This window comes from Aethalodelphis obliquidens, unplaced genomic scaffold (assembly GCF_003676395.1).
Source record: "Aethalodelphis obliquidens isolate GAN/ISIS:26980383/991018 unplaced genomic scaffold, ASM367639v1 scaffold43, whole genome shotgun sequence".
Lineage (NCBI taxonomy): Eukaryota > Metazoa > Chordata > Mammalia > Artiodactyla > Delphinidae > Aethalodelphis > Aethalodelphis obliquidens.
In genome coordinates, this window is record NW_020837987.1 from 6,932,322 (window position 1) to 6,939,826 (window position 7,505).

Here is a 7,505-nt window from a genome sequence, read left to right on the forward strand (position 1 = left end):
GTGGTTGAGAGTCCGCCTGCCGATGCAGGGGACACGGGTTCGTGCCCCGGTCCGGGAAGATCCCACATGCCCTGGAGTGGCTGGGCCCGTGAGCCATGGCTGCTGAGCCTGCGCTTCCGGAGCCTGTGCTCCGCAACGGGAGAGGCCATAACAGTGAAAGGCCCGCGTACCGCAAAAACAAGACTCACTGCAATAATTTTGCAGTAGAGACCAAAATGGAGAAAATATCCAAGAAAACACTATTGTATGATTTTGTGCAATAGTATGTTGGCAAAGAGAACAGAATACAGTAGACTACAGCATGCTAAATATCAGGAACTTGTAGTCATGAAGCTACACAAAGCCTAAGGAACTATGTTATCTCTAGGAAGCAGAATAAGGTAGTCTTCCTTTCACAGCCTTCCTTTCACCAGATGATAATGGGCACTGTTTCCGAAAAGTGTGAATTTCTTTCTGGGAAGGGAAAAGAGGCTCCCAAACACTGCAGAGAGAGAACATGTCCTCTAAATAAGTTTTGCTTATTTGTCTCATGTGTCTTTACCAACAGTATATTTTTCTGTCAACTGTAAGAATTATTTTTTGCTAATTATTTTGTTAAAAGATGAGAACAGAGTCGGTTCTACGTCCATTCAGCTTCCTATTTTCATTTTTTATCCTTGTAGATTTGTCTATTTCTCCTTTTATTTCCGTTAAGCTTTGCTTTATATATTTTAAAGCTCTCTTGTTGGATGATACATACTTAGAGTTGTAATAGCTTCCTGTTGGATTGATCCAATAGGAAATTATGGAATCTACCCTTTATAATATCACTTTTTGTCTTAGTTTTGATATTTTTTACTGTAGCTTCACCATCCTTCTTTTGGCTAGTGCATTATCTTTTTCTACCCTTTTGCTTTTAACCGTTCTGTTTTAAAGTATGTCTCATTAAACAATATTATTTTAAAAATAATGACAATCTTACTCTGACATATTTAGTGAATTTACATTTAATGTTGTTGGGTTTTGGTCTACTACCTTAGAATTTGTTTTCTTTTCAGCCTAGCTTTTTAAAAAATTTTAACTTTTTATCTTGAAGTAATTCTTGATTCTCATGCAGTTGTAAGAAATAATTCAGGGAAATCCCATATACCCAGTATCCACTTTCCCCCAGTGGTAACATCTTGCAATACTATACACTGTATCACAACCTTCACATTGATACTTTCAAGTTATTTCCATCATCACAAGAATACTTCATGTTGTCCTTTTACAGCCATACCCACTTCCCTCCTTCTCTTAACCCCCTCCTTAAGACCTGGCAACCCTAATCTGTTCTCCATTTCTATAATTTTATCCCTTCAAGAATGTTATGTAAATGGAATTATAAAGTATGTAATTGGACTATTGACTTTTTCGCTCAGCATAATTCCCTGGAGATTCATAAGTGTTTTTACATGTGTAAGTAATTCATTCCTTTTTATTGCTGAGTAGAAGTCCATGTGGATATGCCACAGTTTGTTTAGCCATTCATTCATTGAAGGACATATGGGTTGTTTCCAACTTTTGTCTGTTATAACTAAAGCTGCTATATACATTCATGTACAATTTTTTCGTGTGTGTGAAAACAAATTTTCATTTCAAACACCAAGGAGAGATTTAGAAGGAATTTGTCCATTTTTTTAATCTATCTGGAATTTTCACTGAGACTGTATTGAGTATATAGATCAATTGGGGAGAACTGACATCTTTAAAATGGTGACTCTCATAACCATAAGACACAATATGAGCACAATATATATCTTCTTTAATTCCTCTAAGCAATATTTTATATTTTTTAATGTACAGATAATGAAACATTTTGTCAGATTTACCCCTAAGTATTACAGAGTTTTTGATGCATTGTAAATGGTATTTTAAAAAATCCAATTTCCAATTGTTCATTGTTGGTATATAAGAAATACAATTGATTTCTGTATCTTGTAGCCTGATACCTTGCTTAAGTCACTTAGTATTTCTACTAGAGTTTGGAGGTTCCACTGGATTTTCTACATAGATGATCATGTCATCTGTGAAAAAAGACAGTGATATCTATTCCTATTGCAATCGGCAGATATAGTATGGACCCGCCCACCCACCGAAAATATGGTTGGGATGTTGAGACTGATGACGCCACACACACACCAAGAGGGTATGAAAAGTTTTATTACTCACACAATGAAGTTTTCTAGGAAAAGCAAGGCAGGTGTCCCAAGAAAGTCTGCAAGTTGTTTGCAAAAGCAAGGAAAGGAAATTGGCGTGGAGCATTTATGGCAGAGGCTTGTGTGGTTTAAATCTCCCGCTAGTGTCAAAAAAGAGAGGAGCTGAGCTTGCCCAGATTGGGGGCACAAGAGAAATAAGGAGTGAAGCGCAAAGCTGTAAGCAGCTTCTTCTGCTGTTCCTGGTGCTGCTTGTGTGCGTGTTTGGTGTGGATCTGGTGAAACAGCAGCTGATCCGGAGATCACCATGGCTGACAAAAAGACCAAGGAAGGACTGAGTACAATGATCATATTAATTTGAAGGTGGCAGGGCAGGATGGTTCTGTGGTGCACTTTAAGATTAAGAGGCATACACCACTTAGTAAACTAATGAAAGTCTATTGTGAATGACACGGTTTGTCAATGAGGCAGATCAGATTCCGATTTGACTGGCAGCCAATCAATGAAACAGACTCACCTACACAGCTGGAAATGGAAGATGAAGATACAAATGATGTGTTCCAGCAACAGACAGGAGGTGTCTACTAAAAAAGGAACCTGCTACTTTACTCCAGAACTCTGTTCTACAGACCAAAAGGACATTCTGGATTAGAAAAATGCAATTTGGTTCCACCACATCCTAACTACTACAGTACGGTTTTCTCTAGTCTTTCATTTTCCTCTTCCCCATTCCTTTATTGTACGTAAAGTAACTGGTGTATACAGAAGCATATTGCTTTCCTAAAAAATAAATTATGGCCAATGGTATGTTTTGATTGACATCAAATGAAAATGGGTTGGGGGAAAATACTAGTTCTGTGAAAATGTTGCCTTTCCATTAGTGGTATGCTTGGTCACCTCTTATCTTTATATGCCAGTAAGTTATTTTGCTCTCGCTATTTAACAAAAAAAAGCAATATAAAAAATCCTTGCAGGGCTTGCCTGGTGGCGCAGTGGTTGAGAGTCCGCCTGCTGATGCAGGGGACGCGGGTTCATGCCCCGGTCCAGGAAGATCCCACATGCCACGGAGCGGCTAGGCCCGTGAGCCATGGCCACTGAGCCTGCACGTCCGGAGCCTGTGCTCCGCGACGGGAGAGGCCACAACAGTGAGAGGCCCGCGTACCGCAAAAAAAAAAAAAAAAAAAATTCCTTGCATACCTTGTTCAGCTGGAGAATTTTAATGTTTTTCATTTATCATTGTTAGACCAAGGACAATTTTATGACTTTTTTCTATGTAGATGTCACAAGTAAGGTAGTCTCTTTAAGTAGGGATAAATTACTCTAAAAGAACTAAATCCTAAAATAGTATAAATACACTTATTTCCAAAACAGAAATAGAGTCACAGATGTAGAAAACAAACTTATGACCACCGAGGGGGAAGGGGGAGGTAGGATAAATTGGGAGATTGGGATTGGCATGAACACCTACTATATATAAAATAGATAACTAATGAGGAGCTACTGTATAGCACAAGGAACTCTACTCAATACTCTGTAATGACCTATATGGGGAAAGAGTCTAAAAAAGAGTGGATATATGTATAACTGATTCACTTTGCTGTACAGCAGAAACTAATACGACATCATAATTCAACTATACTCCAATTAAAAATTAATTTTTAAAAAATAAAGAAATCCTAGATAGTTGTCCCTTCAAGACAAGCACTTGTTGTTTAAATAAACTTCTTGGTTTGGTTTTCTTTTTTAAAGCTATAAGCAGGCAAACATCAAAAAATGAAATTAGGCTCTTCATCACACTATCAAATCTGTATGCTGTTCATTTCTTTTTCTTTCCTGGTTTCTCTGGCTAAAACTTTCTATAAAAGATTGAACAGAAGTGGAGACAGTAAATATCTTTGCCAAGATCTTACTTCAAAGGAAAGCATTCAGTTTTGTACTATTAAGTGAAATGGTAGCTGGAGATTTTTCGTAGATGGCCTTCACTGAGTTGAAGCTTTTTTTCTTTTTCTGCTAAGTGTATTTATCAAAAATGGATGTTGAATTTTGTCAAATGCTCTTTCTGCATCTGAGATGGCAATACTGTATTTTCTTTCTCTTTTAGTTTGTTAATATGTTGAATTACACTGGACTTCAAATCTTAAACCAATCTTATATTCTTGGGATAAACACCACTTGGCCATTGTTGCATTATCATTTTTTTATATTGTTGGATTCAATTTGCTAAAATTTTATTAAGAACTTTTTGCAAATAGGTTCATGAGGGATATTAATCTGTAGGTTTTATGGGGGCAGGGGAGGTGGGGTGATTTTGTCTAGTTAACTCATAGAATGAATTGGGAAGAATTTCCTTCTTTTCAATATTCTGGAAGTGTTTGTATAAAATTGTTATTATTTATTCTTTAAATGCTTAAGAGAATTTTAAATGTTTAATAAAAATTAAAATTAAATAGAAATGTTTCATAGAATTTACCAGTGAAGCCATCTGGACTTGGCTTTTTTTGTAGGAAGGGTTTTTTTTAAAGATTTATTTATTATTTATTTGTTTATTTTATTTATTTATGGCTGGGCTGGGTCTCAGTTGCAGCATGCGGGCTCTTCGTTGTGGTGCACGGGCTTCTCTCTAGCTGTGGCGTAGGGGTTTTCTCTTTAGTTGTGGTGCGCAGGTTCCAGGGTACATGGGCTCTGTAGTTTGCGGCCTGTGGGCTCCAGTTGAGAAGCGCGAGTTCGGTAGTTTTGGCACACGGGCTTAGTTGCCCTGCGGCATGTGGGATCTTAGTTCCCTGACCAGGGATCGAACCTGCATCCCCTGCATTGTAAGGCAGTTTCTTTACCACTGGACCACCAGGGAAGTCCCTGTAGGAAGGTTTTTAATTCCAAATTCAATTTATATTATAGATATAGGGCTATTCAGGTTAATTATTTATTCTTTAGTAAGGTTTGATAGTTTGTGTCTGTCAAGAAATCTTTCTATTTCACCTAAGTTGTTTAATATATTGGATTAAAGTTTCTATGCTGTACTTTGTAGTCCTTTTAACATTTGTAGAATCTGTAGTGATGTCACTTCTCTAATTCCTGATATATCTCCATTTCTTTCCTGACCAGTCTTGCTACAGTTTTATCATTTTTATTAATCTCAAATAACTAACTTTTGGTTCCATTGATTTTTCTTTATTTTTCTGTTTTCTATTTCATTGATTTCTGCTCTGATATTTATTATTTCCTTTGTTTTGCTTACATTGTGTTTAATTTGCTCTTCTTTTTCTGGTTTCTTAAAGTGGAAGATGAAGTCATTGATTTGAGACCTTTGTTTTTTGTTAATATAGACATTTAGTTTCTAGAAATTTCCCCTTGAACACAGTTTCAGTGGCATCTCATAATTGCTATGTAATAGGTTTTCATTTTCTTTCAGTTCAACATACTTTCTAACTTCCTTTTTGATTTCTTTTTTAATCCATGTGTTATTTAGACATGTGTACATTTCCAAATACGATATTCAATAATTATCCAGATATCTTTTAGTTACTGATTTCTAATTTAATTCCATTGTGGAAAGAGGCTTGTTTTGTGGCCCAGAATATGTTTTATTTTTGTAAATGTTCCATGTGCACTTGAAAAATATTAGTATTTTTTGCTGTTGTTGGTTGTAGTGCTCTGCAAATATCAATTAGTTCAAATGATAGTGTTTTTCAAATCTTCTATGTTTTAACTGATTTTCTGTCTACTTGTTCTAGCAATTACTGAGAGTATTACTGGACTCTGACTTGTAATAGTGGATTTATCTCTTTCTCCTTCCAGTTTTATCAGTTTTTGTTTCATGTATTTTGATGCTATTATTAGGTGCATGAACATTTACAATTGTTATTCTCTATGATGAACTGACAACTTTATTATTATGAAATGATCTTCTTTATCTCTGTAATATTTTTTGCTCTGAAACCTGCTTTGTAGATATTTATATCCACTCCAGCTTTCTTTTTTTGTTGTTGTTTTTTGCGGTACGCGGGCCTCTCACTGTTGTGGCCTCTCCCGTTGCGGAGCACAGGCTCCAGACGTGCAGGCTCAGCGGCCATGGCTCACGGGCCCAGCTGCTCCGCGGCATGTGGGATCTTCCCGGACCGGGGCACAAACCCGTGTCCCCTGCATCGGCAGGCGGACTCTCAACCACTGCGCCACCAGGGAAGCCCCATCCAGCTTTCTTTTTTTAACAGCTTTATTGAGATGTAATTTACATACCATATAATTCACCCATTTAAAGTGTATGTAATTCAATGATTTTTGGTATACTACATTATTACATTTTTATATTATTGTAAAATACATAACATAAAATTTGCCATTTTAACAATTTTTAAGCGTACAATTCAGTGGCATTAAGTAGATTCAAAATGTTGTGCAATCATTGCCACTATCTATTTCCAAAACTTTTCATCAACCCAAACAGAAACTTTGTAACCACTAAGCAATAATTCCTAATTCCTCCCTCCCTGCAGTAACCTCTAATCTATTTTCTTTCTCTATGAATTTGCCTAATCCAAATATTTCATATAAGCAGAATCATACAATATTTGTCCTTTTGCATATGAGTTATTTCACTTTGCATAAATTTTTCAAGCTTCATCCATGTTGTATGTGTCAGAACTTTATTCCTTTTTGTGGCTGAAAAATATTCCATTGTATGTGTATAGTACACTTTGTTTATCCATTCATGTTTTTTCCACCTTTTGTCTATTTTGAATAACGCTTCAATAAACATTGGAATACAAGTATCTGTTCAAGTCCCTGCTTTCAGTTCCTTTGGATATATACCTAGGAGCATAATTGCTGGGTCACATGGTAATTCTATGCTAAACTTTTTGAGGAATTGCCAAACTATACCATTTTATATTTTCACCATCATTGTACAAGGGTTACAAATTATGCACATCCTCACTAACATGTATTATTTTCAGTTATTTTGAAAATACCCATCCTAGTAGGTATAAAGTGGTATCTCATAGCTTTATTTGCATTTCCCTAATTACTAATGATGTTTAGTCTTTTTATGTGTTTATTGGCCATTTATATATCTTCTTTGCAGAAATATATATTCACGTTTTTGCTCACTTTTTGAATTGGGTTGTCCTTTTGTTGTTGAGCTTTAGGAGTTCTTTATATATTCTAGGTATTAAACTCTTATCAGATATATGATTTACAAGTATTTTCACCGTTCTGTGGGATGTCTTTTCACCTTCTTGATGATGTCATTTGATGCACAAAAGTTTTTAATTTTGATGAAGTCCAATTTATCTATTTTTTCTTCAGCTTCTTGTGCTCTAGGTGTCATATCTAAGA

General features: G+C 36.0%; 1 pseudogene; it reads left to right on the plus strand.

The window, feature by feature from the left end:
- Window positions 1-2,130: 2,130 nt before the first annotated feature.
- On the plus strand, window positions 2,131-2,781 carry LOC113605599 (small ubiquitin-related modifier 2 pseudogene; annotated as a pseudogene).
- The last annotated feature ends 4,724 nt before the right edge of the window (window positions 2,782-7,505 follow it).